This window comes from Papio anubis, chromosome 7 (genome assembly GCF_008728515.1).
Source record: "Papio anubis isolate 15944 chromosome 7, Panubis1.0, whole genome shotgun sequence".
NCBI classification, from domain to species: domain Eukaryota; kingdom Metazoa; phylum Chordata; class Mammalia; order Primates; family Cercopithecidae; genus Papio; species Papio anubis.
In genome coordinates, this window is record NC_044982.1 from 72,202,484 (window position 1) to 72,222,356 (window position 19,873).

The window sequence follows — 19,873 nt, forward strand, 5'->3', positions numbered from 1 at the left end:
CCTAGCACATTAGCAAACCAGGAAATTGACATTGGTATTAACTAAAGTACAGATTTTATTCAGATTTCACCAGTTTTGATAGGCACTTTTTTTTAAAATTTGAGACTAAGTCTTGCTCTGTCGCCCAGGCTAGAGTGTGGTGGTGTGTTCTTGGCTCACTGCAACCTCTGCCTCCTGGGTTCAAGTGATTCTCCTGCCTCAGCCTCTTGAGTAGCTGGGACTACAGGTGCATGCCACCATGCCCGGCTAATTTGTGTGTGCGTGTGTGTGTGTGTGTGTTTTAAATAGAGATGGGGGTTTCACCATGTTGGCCAGGCTGGTCTTGAACTCCTGACCTCAGGTGATCCACCTGCCTCATCCTCCTAAGTGCTGGGATTACAGACATTAGTCACCACACTTGGCCTATATGCACTTTTTTGTGTGTGTATGTGTGTGTGCATAGCTCTCTGAAATTTTATCACATGTGTAGATTTATGTAAACACAGCCACATCCAGGATGCAGACAATTCCATCACCCAAAGAAATTCTGTGTTGTTACCATGTTATAGTTACACTTTCTCCCTAACCTGACCTGTGACAACTATCGGTCTGTTCTTCATCACTATAATTTTGTCATTTCAAGAATATTATATAAATGGTCCATAGAGTATGTAAACATTTAAGATGAACTTTTTTCACTTAGCATAATGCACTTGAGGTCCACCCAAGTCGTATGTATCAGTATGCTTCTTTCTGTTGCTGAGTAATATTCTATTGTATAATGTACTGCGGTGTATTTCACCATTCACTTGAAGGATGTTTGGGTTCTTTCCAGTTTTTGGCTATTACAAATAAAGGTGCCATGAACATTTATAGTTTCTTAGTGTGCATGTAAGTTTTATTTTTCTAGGTTTCTGGGTGACCATCTTATGTTATAAATTGTGTTTGCAGTTGTATTTATAACACAGCTGGTGTTAAGTTGTGCTTCTTGGATTATCTTGTGTGCGTGAGAAAAGAACAGAGGTAAATTAGTATGTAAGTGATGCATTTAGACCAAGCAAAGTCATATGCTATCATGACATTTGATGCTAATGGTGATTTGACAGTACTTCAAATAGAATCGATTGGTAAGAGAATTGAGCCATCAAAAAACATGTGGTAGTATAAATCTGCCAAACTCAAAAACATTTGTGTGGAAACGTCAATTCCGTAGTTATGTTGTGAAGAGAAGAGTGATTTTGTTCCAGCAGAAAAACATCATCTACCTCATTATATTAAAACAATTGTTCATTTGGATTTTTATTGGTTTTATAGTTTTCTTTTTATTTCATTTATAAATTTGTTTTAATTTTATGACTGTGGACTGGCACATAATCAGTTTAACTACTCAATAAAACCACTATAATATATGTGATTTAATAATGGTTGTGGTATTGAATAAAGGCAAGGTACAAAACAAATACGCTATATTAAAAAAGCTGTAAAGGTGGGAATTTATGTCATGTTTTATGTTTGTACATATTAATATAGTTGGCATTTTGGATCAAACAGAGGTAAAAATAAAGGTGCTTAAACAAATAGAGAAGGTCTACTTCTCTTATAAAATTCTGAGCTGGTACGTGGTCTAGTAGTCTGGGTCATCTAGATACCCAAGTTCCTTCTAGCTTGTTGCTCTACCTTCTCCTGGATCAGTGCTTCTCAAATTTTAGTGTGAATATGAATTATTTGGACATCTTATTTAAATGCAGAGTTTGGCATCAGTAGGTGTAGGTTGAGGCCTGAGAGCCCTCATTTCCACAAAGACCCAGCTCCTGCTCCTTCTGCTGGTTCACAGGCCACATTTTCAATAGTAAGGTCCCAAGTACTGCCTTCATTCACATGGTTGAAGCAGTTTCATCTCCACTTCACTGGATTTCCAGCTATGGGAAGGGATCCAGAGGAAGTCGAGGACTGGAAGCGTCTTAATGAGAACATGACCAGAAGTTGTTTGTATTCTCTTCACTTCTCACTGCCAAAACGTGTCATCTGACTGTACCCAGTTGCAAGGGAGGCTGCAAAATGTAAGCTCTAGGTAAAACTTGAGGAATTCTATTAATGAAAAGGAAGGTAGGGAGAATTAATACTAAGGAAATGTTAGCGGTCTCTGCCACAATATTTCATGAGAATTTAAGCCAACACAGGGTTTGTGAGCATTTTTTCCTTTTGAAGAGGTGCATACATTACTTAAGTTTGAGAAACACTAATCTGAAGTATAGTGTGAAGTTCCATTTCAAGAGTTAACAAGATTAAGCATAGCTTGTCCTTAGTGAATCCATAGTGCTTCCTTTTCTGAAATTGGGTGTAGAGTACTGGTTCAGAAGGTGATCTCTGGCGGGGCACAATGGCTCATACCTGTAATCCCAGCACTTTGGGAGGCAAAGGTAGGAGAATCGCTTGAACCCAGGAGGTCAAGGTTGCAGTGAGCCCTGATTGTGCCAGTGCACTCCAGCCTGGACAACAGAGTGAGACCTTGTCCCAAAAATGTTTAAAAAAAAAGGAAAAAGAAAACAGAAAGTGGGCTGGGTGCAATGGCTCATGCCTGTAATCCTAGAACTTTGGGAGGCTGAGTTGGGTGGATTACCTGAGGTCAGGTGTTCCAGACCAGCCTGGCCAAAATGGTGACACCTGTTTCTACTAAAAATACAAAAAAATTAGCTGGGCATGGTGGCATGCACCTGTAATCCCAGCTACTCAGGAGGCTGAGGCATGAGAATCGCTTGAACCCTGGGCAGCTGAGGTTGCTGTGAGCCGAGATCATGCCACTGCACTCCAGCCTGGGCAACAGAGCGAGACTCCATCTCAGGAAAAAAAAAAAAAAAGTGATCTCTGCAGTCAGAAAAGTCTCAGGTCCACCACTGAGAATGAGAGTAATGCCAGCCTTATGTTGTGGGGATGAAATGAGATGACATATGTAAAGCACTTTGTGTAGTGCATACACCTGTAGTAGCAATCATACAAGATTTTTCATAATCTCTGCTTTGCCTGACTTTTCAATATAATCTCTTACTATGAGCATACCTTTTATGTCAACTCTTGAATGATTCATTTTTACCTGAGCAAACACATTCTCACATCCCTATGTCTTTGCATACGGTATTCGCTTTGTCCTTTGCCATCAGTTATTTGCACCCTAATTAGGGCTGGTTGGCAGAGCAGTATTTCATGGCATAGAGTGTACCCCTCAGCACAGGCAGAAGTTTTGCAAATTTGAGGTTTCTATGGAGAGCCCTCAAGAGACAATGGATGGATAAACACAAATGGTAACTGTGTTGGAACCTCTCAGCCTTCTGTTTTGCTGATGGGGGCCACACTGAATAAGGCCCACATAGCTATAATGAGTTTTGCTGTATAGAGATTCTAGGACAAACCTAGAAGCTAAGTGGCCTGGATTCTATTTGAAGATGTTATTGACTCCTTGGGAAGCCTTAAGATACTCAATTTAATTAACTCCCTTGCAGAATACTGTTTATTTCTTTAAGTTGGAATATGTAACAGGCTAAAGCTTTCCTTTCTTTGAGAATATCCTACAGTTTCCTACAAATAATCAAAACTGAGTGCATGTGTGTGTGTGAAAATAAATATAAAATTCCGTTTTCTTTTTTTGGTTTATCTTCCCAGTTGGAATAAAATTCTCAACACATTTTTTTCCTGGATGCACTCATAGTTCAAGTGATGTTCCTATAGGAAAAAAAACAAATCCATAACAAAAATTACCCATAAGATTTAATAAACCCACTGTATTTTTCTGTTCTTTTTCAATTCTATTTTCCGTGTCTTTTCATCCTCTTCATAGCAGGAGCTCATCATTACTTTTCTTTTTTTTTTTGTAATATTATTGCTGTTTTGTTTATTTTTTTCTGTCTAATTGCCTCATTGATTCAGTTACCTAATAAACTTAATCGCTGAATTAAAAATGATTACATGAATGAAAATGTAATCTCCTACAAATCCTCTACTTCTTTGCACAAGGTTTAACTTTTAGAAAAATAAGTACTTTTGGCTGGGCGAGGTGGTTCACGCCTGTAATCCCAGCACTTTGGGAGGCCGGGGTGGGTGAATCACTTGAGGTCAGGAGTTCGAGACCACCTGGCCAACATGATGAAATCCCATCTCTACTAAAAAAAAAATACAAAAATTAGCCAGTTGTGGTGGCATGTGCCTGTAGTCCCAGCTACTTGGGAGGCTGAGGCAGGAGAATCCCTTGAGCCCTGGAGGCAAGGTTGCAGTGACCTGAGATTGTGCCACTGCACTCCAGCCTGGGTGACAGAGTGAGACTCCATCTTAAAAAAAAAAAAAAAAAAAAAAAAAAAAAGGAAAAGAAAAATAGGTACTTTTGACCCTTTCTATTCCATGCCTTTCTTAAGATATGTGCTGGGCTTAAGATATGTGATGTTCTTAAGATATAACCTGGGCTCCATGAGCCAAGTGACAGTAGTCAGCCTGTATCTGAAAGGGACTTAATCCCTGGCATCTTTTTCTTGTTCAAGTTCAGTACCTGTGTTTTTTTTTTTTTTTTTTTTTGAGACGGAGTCGCGCTCTGTCGCCCAGATGATTGGAGTGCAGTGGCTGGATCTCAGCTGCGTCTCCCAGGTTTATGCCATTCTCCTGCCTCCGCCTCCTGAGTAGCTGGGACTACAGGTGCCCGCCACCTCGCCTGGCTAGTTTTTTTTTTTTTGTATTTTTTAGTAGAGACGGGGTTTCACTGTGTTAGCCAGGATGGTCTCGATCTCCTGACCTTGTGATCCGCCCGTCTCGGCCTCCCAAAGTGCTGGGATTACAGGCGTGAGCCACCGCGCCCGTCTAGTACCTGTGTTCTTTCCCAAGAATGCAGGCTTCCCTATTTGGATTAATCTGTGTCAATGCCAACAGCTTTGTGATGGCAAAGGAGATACAGGTGTGAACAGGGAAGTTTTACTATGCTTTTAATTCAGTCAGTTGATCAATATTTATTTAGCACTGTAACATATCAAGAGTATAACCTCTGGTCCCTAGGAGCTTCTGACTTAAGGTGGACAAAAATGATGGCAAGACAAAAAATAATGTTGAAGCAGAGCTGCTTCCCAGTCCTTGTTCCAGCACTGTTCGTCTCTTGGTGTTCCAGGATTTCCACACTTCCTTTTTGGCATCTTTCAGCAGAGCTGTACATTGCAGCATGGGTTGTCTGGTTGTGGTAAGTCCCTGGGATGTGGTGTTAGAAGTATCTCTCTGGTCTTCCCCGTGGTGAGTGATAAGAAAGGGAGTTGAGGGCCAGGCGCAGTGGCCCATGACTGTAATCCCAGTACTCTCCGAGGCAGGTGGATCACTTGAGGCCAGGAGTTTGAGACCAGCCTGGCCAACATGGCAAAATCCCATCTCTACTAAAAATACGAAAATTAGCCAGGCATGGTGGCATGTTGCCTGCAGTCCCAATTCCAGCTACTCGGGAGACTGAGGCAGGAGAATCCCTTGAACCTGGGAGGTGGAGTTTGCAGTGAGCCGGGATTGTGCCACTGCACTCCAGCCTGGGTGACAGAGCAAGACTCTGTCTCAGGAAAAAAAAAAAAAAAAAAAAAAAGAAAAGAAAAAGAACGGGAGTTGAAAATTCCTTGTGTATCCTCTCTGGAGGTAGAGAAAAGCACATCGGTTTTGGAATCAGGCCTGACTCTGTTGTGTAACCTAAGGGTAAGATTTTGGCCTCTCTGAAATCTCAGTTTCTCATCTGTAAAATGGGGATAATAATAACAGCCTCATAAGGCAGATGTGATGATTAAGTGAAAAAATGAATGTAAAATGCTTAGAGCAGTGCCTGGCATGAAGTAGGTGCTTACTTTGCTCTTTGTCCTCCCAAGCCTCCAGTGGAAACTTGTGCTTTCGAAACAGTGCCACATTCTCTCTGGAAAAAAAGCTATGTTATTTGTTAAGCTGCTCCAATGGCTCAGTCAATGGACTAAGAGTTATAGTCCCCAGAGTCAATCGACCTATTGTTATTAAATTGCCTTGGCCCTGCTAGTTTTGGGAGTTGTCATTTTGCACTCTTACAGATTTACAGTTTTCTTCCAACCCTTCTCTTGCAAATGTTGTTACTCGTTCAGGGCACTAGATGGCGCCATTTTACTAGGTATCGATAACTTTCACAAACGGACCCCTCTGTCCTGCATTTTTTAAAAAAGAAGAAAAAGAATTTGTATCGCATGCATCAGTGTAGCCATATATTCCAGAACATCAAAGAAATACGTTTACATTGGTGTTTCTTTCATTTATAATAGGGAGAGTGTGAGGCTGAGAAATCATCCAGAGGTGCACACGATTTAGTTCCATGGTTTAGTAGAGCAAGAAAACTATGGAGTAGACTCACAGGGAAGCCACAAATTTAATTGAAACTGGAAAATGAAGTGAATGAGGTAAGGTCAAATAAAAGTGGATTACTTGGTGTTTAAAGAATGGATAAGGTAGGCTGGGCACGGTAGCTCATGCCTGTAATCCCAGCACTTTGGGAGGCCGAGGCGGGCGGATCACCTGAAGTCAGGAGTTCGAGACCAGCCTAGCCAACATGGTGAAACCCTGTATCTACTAAAAATACAAAGATTAGCCGGGCGTGGGGGCACGGGCCTGTAGTCCCAGCTACTCGGGAGGCTGAGACAGGACAATCGCTTGAGCCCGAGAGGCGGAGGTTGCGGTGAACCGAGATTACACTACTGCACTCCAGCCTGGGAGACAGAAGGAGATTCCGTCTCAGAAAAAAAAAAAAAAAAAAAAAAAAAAAGGATAGCTAATGCCATGGTAAGCTCTAACAATGGAAGGGTTTCTAGGGAAGATAAGCTACTATTAATCTCCACTACAAGGAAGAATAGAACAAGAAGAAATGGACTTACATGACTACACGAGAGGCGTAAGTTAGCTACAAGGAAGAATTTCTGGAGCCAAGGCAGTGTGATATCACAACCAGGAAAATTATAAAAGTTTTTTTTAATTAATATTAAAAACAAAGTAGACAAGAACTTAGCATGTACAGGTTGGTTTATTTGCCATTCTACTAGAAGATGGAGGAAGGCTCTCTCCTTTATTATGATGCTTATTTGAAGCCTGGCACGACACAGTATAGGACAGTAGTCTTGTGTCCCAGTGGTGCAGGCTGGGACTCGATATGAGCTAACAGGATTAGCAGTGTTTTGAAAAGTATCGCATTATTGTGTGTCCGTATATCGGTATTATATTAGAGATCTATAGGAGTTGCTGGCATTTTTTTTCTTGGTTTCTAAAATACTTATGTAAGGGTTGAGCTAGAGGGAGGAAAACAATCACTGGTGAGGAGAAAATCAAAGATCTCTTCATTGGCACTGTTTTTTGAACCTCTGTCTTGTTACTTATTATATGATCCCTCAGACTGTGGTTTGGTTTTGTTTATTGGCTATTCCTTATTGATACCTGTAATATCTTGTAGATGAATATGGAGATTACATATTTGTGATTATACACCAAGTCCACAAGGGGGCGCCAAACTCGACCTTCTCCCCAGAGTCACCTAACAGTTCATGTGGTGTCTATCCTGGTCAGTCTCCTTTCTTCCTCTCCTGTCCCATGGTACCATCAGTCCTCCTCCTGAGGTCCCATGTTCATCCGGGGAGAATGCTTCATGTATGCCTTTTCAGGTTCTTCAGATCCTCATAGCTAATAATAAGACAATAAAACTTTCCATTGCTCACAGTGACTGCCCCTCACTGCTTAACTTAGCTGCACTATTCTAACAATACTATATCTTTCCAGGCCGGGCCTCAAGTGGCTCATGCCTGTAATCCCAGAACTTTCGGAGGCTGAAGTGAAAGGATCCCTTAAGGCCAGGAGTTCAAGACCAGCCTGGGCAGCATAGCAAAAACTCATCTCTACAGAAAATAAAAAAATTAGCCAGGCACACTGGCATGTGCCTGTAATCCCAGCTACTTGGGAGGCTAAGGCTGAGGCAGGAGAATCGCTTGAGTCCAGAAGTTCAAGGCTGCAGTGAGCTGTGATTACACCACTGCACTCCAGCCTGGGTCACAGATCGAGACCCCATCTCTTAAAAAGAAACAACTATATATTTTCTAAGGTCATCTACCAGGAAGGGGTGAGGTGAAGAAATAAAGATATTGGTGATGGAGGATTGGGATGAGGTGGAGAAAATTTAGTCCAGCCAGATTTTTCCCTTGCTGATTATAAATGCACTGCATGTTAATTGTAGAAAATTTGGAAAAAGATATAGAATAGGGCAAAAAGCAAAATTATTTGTAATTCTACCACTTATAGATAACTACAGTTAGTATTTTAAAATATTTTCTTCTATATAGCTATAGAAATTTGGAGAAACTGAGGCAACTGTTTGTAGAGAGCTGATCTGAAAGGTTATCCAGGGGCTAAAAGAGCAAGCATGATCTGTGGATCAGTGGGCAGAGAAAATCTGTTCTCAGAGAGAAAAGTCAGGCAGGGGTTTAGAAAGAAAAAGAAATGAAGGTCTCTTGATCTCAGAGAGCAATAGAAAAAGCAAGAGTGGCTTTCTGGATATGTATAACTATTATGTATAAATTAAAAAAAGAATGACTTCCTGGGTCTCCTGTGCTTTTCCTTTTCCCAGTTCCTAGGATTAGGACTTTTGAGCCACGACAGTACCTGTCTTAGGTCCTGTGCGTAGTTTCTCAGTAGCCTTTCAATAGCTCAAACAAGTAGGTTTTCTTTTCTTGAAATCAAGGACCTCTGACTGGAATAGCCACATGAAGTAATAGGAGCTTAATCATTACTGCTATTGACAACCTTATGGAAAGTGCCTTTTTCATTCCACCACTCACTGGAAAGCACAATACTGATGCTCTGCCCAGGGCCTTTTTGTACTATTCCCTTTAACCAGATTCAATGTGCTTTCACTTCCAACAGCCCATACCTATAACCCTTCTTTTTGTTTTTGAGGTCTGTCCACCTACTGGAACCCACCTTACATGCATGCATAAAGGGCACCTGCCTAGAAATTTGTGCCCCACTGGTGGGACCACTAACCAATGACTGGTTATGGGAACATGAAGCCCTAGCCCCCTTTCCCTGGGCTGGAACAACTCTGAAGCCTGACTTACTTCCAGAGTTCTGCAGGATCATGCTGAAGCTACCAGCTGTGGACTTTGAGACTGAACTGGCAGTAGGCAGTGTCTAAGGTGGTCCCCAATGATCCCCGCCTCCTTATATTCATACTCTTGTGTAATTCCCTCTCCTTGAGTGTGGGATAGACAGGGTGACTTGCTTTTGACCACTAGTGTGTGGCAAAGGTGTGGGGATGCCACTTCCATGATTAGATTACAAAGATTGTGATTTCTGTCTTGTGAACAGACTCTTTCTTTCTCAGGTTGTACGCTTTGGTGAGGCAAGCTTTCTGGCAGGGAACTGAGGGGAGCCTCTGGCCAACAGTCAGCAAGGAACCAAGACTCTCAGTCCAACAAGCCGTATGCAACTAAATGCCGATCACAATCATTGAGTGAGTGTAGAAGTAGATCCTTCCCAGGTTGGGCTCTTAAATGAGCCTGGATCAACACCTTGATTACAACCTTGCGACAGGCCATGAAGCAGAGGACTCAGTTAAGTTGTGCCTGGGTTCCTGACACACAGAAACTGAGATAATGAAGGTGTATTGGTTTTAGATGCCAAGTCTTGGGGCAATTTGTTAATATAGGTTAATACAGTACCTTGCTTGGTTTCCTCCCATTACCTGTCTTGTTTCCCCCATTCTCTTACCAGTTTTTCCTGAGGTCCCTTTCTTAACAAAGCACTTGCATGGAAACTTCCCTAAGATAACTGATTGAAGGCAACAGATTCTAAGGATGGGGTTCTAAAGTAGGATAACTTATCAGCCAGCTGGCAACAGGACTATCACTGCAGTAAGTGGAGTGTTGTAGGCATATAGTGGCCTTGCAAATGCTAAGACTTTTATCTGTGATGAATTGGGATGGGGATATAGGTAGAAGGGATGTTCAAAGACAGTTGAATTAATTGGTTGATTTGGGGTGCTTACTGCTGTACTGAAGAGAGAAAATAACAAGCTCATTTCCAAAATAGAGCATGGTGTGGAATTCTGAAGACCTTTAATTCAGCAGCCAGAAGGCAGAACATGCTTAAGATAAGGCTTAGGATCTGAGTATAAGTGTAGCAGAACTTCAGAGAAGACTGAATTAACAGGTTTTTGCAAGTCAATGTCGTGATAGGGAAGGTCTAATACCCTCAGACTTGGAATGGAGACAGTTGGGTGCACTAGAGGACACTGGCCCCAGAGTCCCCCTGTGCTCTTGAGCCTATGGAAATGGACCATTTCCTTTTGCTAGAGGATAATAGCACTTATCCCTTGTCTGAAGACTGTGTAGAGGCTGTAATGAAGCAGATGCTTTATGTGCTGTCCTCCTGATCTACTCTCATCTCCCTTCCTGGCCATTAGACTAATAATTTGGATCAAATATTATCATGTCACAACTCAGGAAGTGCTGGTCCTGCTTAGGGAGAAAGGAGCTGAACTGTAGGAGCTGGCTAATGTAAAGAGGCATATTAGCCTGGGAATGGCTCTTGAGAGTGGTGGGCTGCTAGTGTAGACTATTGTATGGAGTTAGATGAGGAGAGAGATTATTAATATGAATATATTATTCTGTGATTTAGGATTTAATGTTCTGGCAAGGGCTCCTGGAGACAGTCTCAACTATGCTGCTAAATGGCTCCTGGAACATTGAAAAAATCATGGCCCACATTAAAGGAGAAAGAACTGCCTTGGCATATTGTCAAGCAAGGAGTCAGAAGTCCCACAGTTGATTACCGTGTCAGTTATCAACATATTGTTTCTCAGCTCCAAATCCCCCCCTCCAATTTTTCTTTTCTGCTCTGTGATTTTGGTGCTAGACTATATAATTATTTTTCCTTTGCCATCTGGTGCAATATTAGGATTTATTGATAGAGGGTACTGGAGGGATACTGCAAAGTATCAGGAAGGAGGCATGTCTCTTCCTGGTTTTGGTGTGATTTTTTTTCTTTTTCCTCTGATGGTGTGGCTGCTAATAGTGGGCGGAGGCCCATTGACTCTCATTCCCCTGCAAGCTTCTGTAGCACTCCAGCAGGCTGCTTCCCGTGGACCTCTAGTCCACCAGAACCTCAGCAAACTGCACTGCTAAGGATAGGAGGGTGCCTGCAAGGTTCTCTACCAGAGGCCAATTTATCGTGATGTCATTAGGAATAAAAAGGATATGGGCATTCCACTGGAATATTGCTTCATATATCTGGCAAGGAAAATACCCCAACAACCCAGACCCCCTGAAACCAAATTTAAGATCTGGTGGCCAAATACTTGACTTGAATCACCGCAATGGAGAGTTATGGCTATTCACCCATTTCCCAGACCTAAGCCAGCTCAAAGACTGAGAATCCCTTGCTTGAAGGGTAGCTTGTTCCCTTGAGAAGAACCTTGCAATGTTGCCACAAGTTTATATTATATATTCCCCCAAGCCTTCCTCAATGGGACCTGTGGCCATTTACTAGTCACTGTGCACTGAAGAAAAGGCAATACCTAAACTTTTAAGGTATTACTAGACACTGGCTCTGAATTGATGTTAATTCCAGAGGAAGCAAAATGCTACTGTGGTGTAGCAGTCAAAGTGGGGGCTTATTGTGGTCAAGTGATAAATGGAAACTTTAATTAATTCCAACTCACAGTGGCCCAGTTGATCCATGAACCCTTCCTGTGGTTATTTTCCCACTTCCTGAATGCCATATTGGAATAAACACACTTGTTACTGTCAGAATCCCCATCTGGCTCTGTGACTAAGTAGGAGCTTTTGGAACTTCCCTTCCCTATAAATATAGTAAACCAGAAGGAATATTGTATCTATTTTAAATTATATATGTTATTGCCTCCCTTAAAGAATTGAAAGAGGCAGGGTTTGTGATACCTATCACATTAACAGGTTTTTGCAAGTCAATGTCGTGATAGGGAAGGTCTAATACCCTCAGACTTGGAATGGGGACAGTTGGGTGCACTAGAGGACACTGGCCTCAGAGTCCCCCTGTGCTCTTGAGCCTGTGGAAATGGACCATTTCCTTTTGCTAGAGGATAATAGCACTTATCCCTGTCTGAAGACTGTGTAGAGGCTGTAACTGAAGCAGATGCTTTATGTGCTGTCCTCCTGATCTACTCTCATCTCCCTTCCTGGCCATTAGACTAATAATTTGGATCAAATATTATCATGTCACAACTCAGGAAGTGCTGGTCCTGCTTAGGGAGAAAGGAGTTGAACTGTAGGAATTGGCTAATGTAAACAGGGATATTAGCCTGGGAATGAACTCATCAGTTTTGCTCACGCAGAATTTGGATGGATCTTGGAGAATGACTGAGAATATTATAATCTTAATCAGATTGTGACTTTGTAGCTTCTCTCTCAGATACAGAATTTTTACTGAAATAAATCAGTAAAGCCCCCTGGTACTTGGTATGTAGCTATCAACCTAGCTAATATTTTCTCTCCATACCAGTTTGGAAGAACCTCCAGAAGCAGTTTGCTTTTACCTGGAAGGGCCAAGAGTACACCTTCACTTTTCTAGGCCCCTGACTGATAGCCAAACTGTTTTCCACAGTCCAGGAATGCAGGTGTATCTTGGGCTTGGACAACTTTTCTCTTTACATGAACTTGATGACCAGGTGTACTCACCAATACCTTCCCACTGGTGTTAAGAGGAGACATATGCACACACTTATAGGAGTGGGCAAAAAGTGTCAGTATCTTTTTATTGTACCTTCCTGCTCACTAGAGAACATCCACTGCAGAAGAGTCGTGGTCAACCAGGTTGTCAGGACTCGTCCAGTAGATGTCAGCTAGCCTTTGTCCTTGGTCACCCAGTGTTTCCCGGGGGCCTATCAATGGATAGCCATGGTGGCAGAGATAGAGGTTATCTTTGTGTTGAGTTCTCTTTCACCAAGGCTGATCTAGTGACTGCCACTGCTGACTATTTGAGCTGCTGGCAGCAGAGATTGAGTCTGAGCCTTCAGTATGATAAACACATTGAGGAGACCAAGCCGACTTGGTCACAAGTTGATTGTGTCAGATCCCTTTTGCGCTTAGAAAGGGCAACAATTCTTCTTAACTGGAATGAATCAAAATGTATTCTAGGTATGGATTTGCCCTTCCTGCCTTCAGTTCCTCAGCCAGTACCATTATCCAAGGGTTCACAGAGTGTCTTTGTTTTTGTTTTTGTTTTTCGAGACAGGATCTTGCTCTGTCACTCAGGCTGGAGTTCGGTGGTGCGATCATGGCTCACTGCAACCTCTAACTGCTGGGGTCAAGTGATCTTCCCATCTCAGCTTCCCGAGTAGCCAGGACCATAGGCATGTGCCCCTACTCCCAGTTAATTTTTTTTTTTTTTTTTGAGATGGAGTTTCGCTCGTGTTGCCCAGGCTGGGGTTCAGTGGCACAATCTTGGCTCACTGGAACCTCTGCCTCCCAGGTTCAAGCTATTCTCCTGCCTCAGCCTCCCAAGAAGCTGGGATTACAGGTGCCTGCCATCACACCCAGCTATTTATTTATTGATTTATTTTTGTATTTTTAGTAGAGATGGGGTTTCACCATTTTTGGCCAGCTGGTCAAACTCCTGACCTCAGGTGATCCGCCTACCTTGGCATCCCAAAGTGTTGGAATTACTGGCGTGAGCCACTGCGCCCGCCCCCAGATAATTTTTAAGATAAGTTTTTTGTAGAGATGGGACATCACCAGGTTTCTCAGGCTGGTCCCGAACTCCCTAGCACAAGCAATCCACCTGCCTTGGCCTCCCAGAGTGCTGGGATTACAGGCATGAGCCACTGCACCTGGCCAGAGTGTCTGATTTACTAACATGGGATCCAACATATAACACAGACAAATGTATGACCACATGTTAGAGAGAAATGACAATTGGACATATGATCGTGAAGTCACTGATCTTACTGGGTATTGCGTAGTATGCTAGTTGGCTGAACAACCTTGGAATAGCTTTTGGAAGGTATAGTCAAAGTGTCACCTTGAAGATGATAATCTGCAAGATTGGAACACTGTCCTTTAAGGCGTAGTATTTCTTTTGAGTCAATGGCCATTATGTGGTTTTGTGTAGAATGAGTCTGGGTTCCAAGAGGTGGAGGAAGGGGTGGAAGAAGCTCACCATCAATCCCAGTGACCTACGTGGGAAATTTGTGCTTCTTGTCCTTCAGTGTTACGTCCTAGCGTTCTAGAGTTCTGCTTTCCAGAGGGGAATACATCAGGATTCTCAGAATCCTACTAAACCTAAAACTCTACCTTGTCATTTTATGCCTCTCATGACATGAGATCAGGCTTAGAAAGGAGTTATCCTGGCAGGAGTAACTGGCCTTGATCATGGGGGGGTGGGAGTGCTTTCCCACAATGGGGATAGGAAATAGTATGTTTAGAAGGAGATCCACTGGGATCTCTTGATGCTGTCATGTGACAAAGGAATTATAGCTGCTGTAGCCTGCCAAGGGCATGGTAACCAGGAGTTCAGGACCCCTCAGAGTTGGAGATCTAGGTCACTCACCAGGCAAGCAACCTAGACCAGCAGTTGTGTTAGCCAAAGGGAGTTCCTGATACATGTCAGGAACCACAGCAACAGTGAGAACTGTGGCTTTTTTGTGTGTATGTGTGGCAGGATCTTGCCCTGTGACCCAGGCTGGAGTGCGGTGGTGTGATTATAGCTCACTGTAGCCTCGACCTCCCAGGCTCAAGCCATCCTCCTGCCTCAGCCTCTCAAGTAGGTGGGACTACAGGCATGTACCACCATGCCCAGCTAATTAAAAAAATTTTTTTTGTAGAAATAGAGTCTCCCTATGTTGCTAATGCTGGTCTCAAACTCCTGGCATCAAGCAGTCCTGCCTTGGTGTCTCAAAGTGCTGGGATTACAGGCATGAACCAGTGCACCTGGCCTATAGCTTGTCTTACTAACTTCCTTTTGTAAAAAGGATCATACTAATAAGATCAAACTTAATCATAAGAATAATCATAATTTATAGAGTTTATATATTCTCGGCACTGTTTTAGTACTTCACATTTGTAAACTCAATTCTCACACAACCCTATGAAGTCATTAGTATTATTATGATAACTTTATAGATGAAGAAATGGAGACCTAAGCTGAAGTAACTAAGGGATCAAAAGTTCAGAGGAGGATATGGATGATAGGATAACGTTTGAATTGGCTTTTGATCCTTTGCTTTAAGGTGGGAAGGATGAATAGCAGATTCAGTTGATGCATAGAGGGGAGGTATTCCAGGTGGAGGACGTGGAATAAACAGATGCACACGAGGACCAAATAGAGATGCAGACTTGGTGAGTGACAGCTACACGAGTTTGCCAGAGAACAGGACTGATGATAGCAAGAAATGGGAGATAAATTTTAAACAGTATATTTGGGCTGGGCATGGTGGCTCATGCCTGTAATCCCAGCACTTTGGGAGGCCAAGGTGGGCGGATCACTTGAGGTTAGGAGTTTGAGACCAGCGTGGCCAACATAGTGAAACCCCATCTTTACTAAAAAATACAAAAATTAGCCAGACATGGTGTTGCGTGGTTGTAATCCCAGTTACGCAGGAGGCTAAGGCACGAGAATTTCTTGAACCTGGGAGGTAGAGGTTGCAGTGAGCTGAGATCATGCTACGGCACTCCAGCCTGGGCTACAAAGTGAGACTCTGTCTCAAAAATAAATAAATAAATAAATAAATAAATAAATAAATAAAATAAAGTGTATCTAGGCCATGCTAGGTAGAGTTCTGAAGGCAAGTTAAAAACTTTGAATTGTATTTTTGTCAATAATGGGGAATGATTAAAGAGTTTTAAGGGCAGATGTGGCATGATCAAAGGAGCTCTCTAGAAGAGTAGTTTCTAGACGTTGGATGGTAAGTAGATGCCAGTTTGGCTGCCTAAAATCTGTGTGGGGATGTTTGAATAACACAGATTCCCGTGATGAGCTCGGGGATTCACCAGACATACATCTCTACCGATTGTCTTTTCTCTTTTTCCTTGTCCCTGATGGTCAGGTTTCTTTTCCACTTTAAATGGAGACCCCCTTTCTTGCTTCCTCATATTTATTTGTGACAACAGTTAATTGTGACTTCTGGTTCGTGTATCTGTTATGTCTGAGGTTACTCAACTCAGTTCTCTAATGTTTGGCGACTTCTAAGTTTTTCCATTTTGGAGGCCTTGCTAATAAGACTCATGAAGAATTCACCCTTCTCTTTGGAGTCCCTAAATGAATTAAATCCTTTGGGTAATTTTTTTTTTTTTGAGACTAGGCCTGGCTCTGTCACCCAGGCTGGACTGCAGCAGGACCATCATAGCTCACTGCAGCCTCAACTTCCCAGGCTCAAGCAATCCTCCTGCCTCAGCCTCCTGAGTAGATGGGACCACAGGCATTTCCCACCAGACCCAGCTAATTTTAAAGTTTCTTGTAGAGACAGGGTTTCTCCATGTTGCCTATGCTGGTCGTCAACTCCTGGGCTCAAGCAATCTGCCTGCCCACCTTGGCCCTCAAAAGTGCGGGGATTACAGGCGTGAGCCATTGTGCTCAGCCTCTTATGATAATGTTTAAGAGACAATTTTCCTATTTTTCTTTTGTCTTCACTTTTCCAAGCTAAATAGCATCTGTCCTTTTAATTGTTCCAATTGGGTCATGGTGTCAGACCTTCAATATTGTGTCAGGTTCTAGTAAACCTGTGATCTTCTTAGATGCTGGCACCCAGGATGGCATACAGTGCACTAGATATGATTATGATCCACATAAACTAAAGTGGGACCATTACCCCCAGCACCACCCGCCACTGGACACTAGATCTCAGCTCAGCATCAGTAAGAGCTCAGTGGCCCCAGCACTCTGCTGTTCCTTGTAAAGCTTTTGGCCACTAAAGCCTCTAAGCCTTTTCTGTTCTTGCTCCTCGTCATACCTCTTTCATCAATTGCACATGTGGTTGATTCCTAGAGAGTTATTGAGGAACTGGACTCATGACTTTAGCTCATTGATGATCCCATCCAGCTTTCTTGTGATGGGTAATTTAGTGTAATTTTGGCACAGTGGTGATTCCATCCGTTTTTCTTGTTCTTTTCTTTTTTTAAATGACATAAACCAGTATTTGCTTTTATTTCTAGGTCTTATGTTCTAGGTTTGGTTATGGCCCTTTATTTTTTCCATAAAACTAAAAATTAAGCTTCTTTGTATGTTTTACCATCAGTCACAAAGAATAAGAACTTTTTTTTTTTTTTTGAGACAGAGTTTCACTCTTGTTGCCCAGACTGGAGTGCAATGGTGCCATCTTGGCTCATTGCAATCTCCGCCTCCCGGATTCAAGTAATTCTCCTGCCTCAGCCTCCCGAGTAGCTGGGATTACAGGCATGTGCCACCACGCCCGGATAATTTTGTATTTTTAGTAGACATGGGATTTCTCCACGTTGAGGCTGGTCTTGAACTCCTGACCTTGGTTGATCCACCCGCCCTGGCCTCCCAAAGTGTTGGGATTACAGGCGTGAGCCACCGTGCCCAGCCAGAATAAGAACTTTCGAAACAGACTTTTGTTTTGTCCTTTAACTGGTGCATAAGGTGGCTGATTTTTTTAGATGAGTGAACATGGAAAAGAAAATTGATACCTAGGAGATAGATAACATGTGATATATATTTTTTAATAATTCAGGTATAATTCATATATCATAAAATCTCTACATTTTAAAGTATATAGTTCAGTGGTACTGTTTCCTCCATTGTTTCTTCTACCTCTGAGAGATCATAATGTCAGCTTTTTAGAATACTAAGTTGTGAAAGCATCACCACTATCTAATTCCAGAACATTTTCATTACTGCCAAAGAAACTCCACACCAGCTAACACAGCTAATAGCCACTCCTCATTTCCTACCCCGCCAGCTCCATTTAGACTCTGTCTTCCTGCTATTCTCTATGTGTGGACACTTGAGCCTTCCATTTTGGGAGCTGAATGGCACATTTTTTTCCCATTACATCATAAACTGTAGAGGGGAGAATCTTGCATTTACAGAGTTCTGATATCCCATTTATTAAATTATGCTGGATTCTTAGGAAGCAGTGAACCCATTTGCAATAGCAAGGGGGTTTTGTCACCATCATCTCCTCCATCTGGGCTTCAGTTTCTTCAATATTCATATTATTCTTTCCAGCCAAATGCCTATTTTCTTTAAAGAAAAGAAAGAAGCAAAATAAAAGTTGACCAGCCTGGGCAATGTGGTGAAACCCAGTCTCAAGAACAACAACGACAACAACAACAGCAACAGCAACAACAACAGTTAGCTGGGTGTGGTGACGCATGCCTGTAGTCCCAGCTACTCAGGAGGCTGAGGTGGGAGGATCACTTGAGCCCAGGAGGCGGAGCTTGCAGTGAGCCAAGATTGCATCACTGCACTCCCCAACCTGGGTGACAGAGCAAGACTCTGTCTCAGAAAAAAAACAAAAAACCAAAACAACAAAAATCCAAAAAAATCAAAATAGAAGCTGAGCAGTCCTGCTTTCTCTATGATCTGTTAACAGCGTGCCATAATCTTTACTCAAGGGACTTCTATCTTTCTTGTCCTTGCTCCAGACAAAGTCACAGAAACCTTTTTATTTCTGCTCGCTGTCCTAGCAGCACTTGCGCATTTTGGGTGTTGGCCTTCCTGACAGTTTCCATAGGTTTGGACCCACGTCTGCATTTCCTCTTGGCTGTGGACCTCCATCTGCGGTAAGTCCGTCTTTTCCAGCCCTGAGCTTGCTAAGGTACTTTTGGTGTAGCTGCATCAGTCCTTGCTCTCCATTCTTCTTTCTAGGAACAGTTTCCAGTAATTAGTTCAGAATTTTCTTTCTGAAAGCCCTACCCTCTCTGCATAATCTTTCCTTACAGAACTCCAGATCGAGTCCCCAGAGGTATGCTCTTTTCCTGCCACCGCAGGACAGGAAACTGTCAGTTTTCCCTATGCCAATGGTCATTGTTCCAAAATGACAGAGTCTCTTTGTTCCCCAAGGTTCTTGTCACTTTATCTTCACCAAACAATTCTTCCGTGTTGGTCTAGAAAAGTAGTTTCCTCCATTATTTCCTCTACCTCTGAGAGATCATATTGTCAGGCTGAATTTGTCAGATGCACTTTCACAAATGCAAAAGGACATTGCCTTGGTAAGACCTTTGTAGTATGTGATTACGTGTTCTTTTATAAACATTCATGAAGTATACCCTGTAGAAATCCACCTGAGAGTAGGGATGAAAGAAAAAGAGGAAAGTTGTATCCAGAGTTGACAAAAAACAGGGCCACAGAGGCACATACCTGGTTTCTCTAGAAAATGATGGTCATTTTAATCACCGCTTTTTGGGAGTAGTGAGGGAATTTACTTACTTTCCCATGCAGATGGATGATTAAGTTAGAATTCTGGCTCTGCCCTAACTGTATGACTTTAGACAAATTAATTATCCTCTCTAATCTTTGTTTTCCTAATTTAAAAATTATATTTTGCAATCCAGGAGCATAGAGTTGAGTTGCCCTGAATATACACTTCCAGGTTTCCTCATTTGTAAAATAAGAATAAGAATACCCAGTTTAAAGAATTTGTGGTAGATTAAAAATGGCTGCAGAGTTTTTGACACTCCTCTCATTGACAGGTAAAATCTATGTCTCTGCTCCTTCAATCTGTTCACTATAATTGTTTGACTAATAGAACATGGTAGAAGTGACAATGTGCCAGTTTCTGAGCCCAGGCCATAAAAGACTGGTAGTTTTTACTTCTTTTTTCTTGGAAAGCTTTCTCTGGGGTCTTGAGCCAACACATAAGAAGTCCACATACCCAGAGATTGCCATGTTGGAGTCTTAGTAT

General features: G+C 42.4%; 1 long non-coding RNA gene across 1 annotated transcript in view; it reads left to right on the forward strand.

Annotated features, from left to right (window-relative positions):
- The first annotated feature begins 15,704 nt into the window (after positions 1–15,704).
- The window catches only part of LOC110743759, a 226,486-nt gene continuing 222,317 nt past the window's right edge, over positions 15,705–19,873 (forward strand). Inside the window, exon 1 of the long non-coding RNA XR_002523294.2 lies at positions 15,705–15,913. This is a non-coding gene — a long non-coding RNA (uncharacterized LOC110743759). The remainder of the gene's footprint in view (positions 15,914–19,873) is intronic.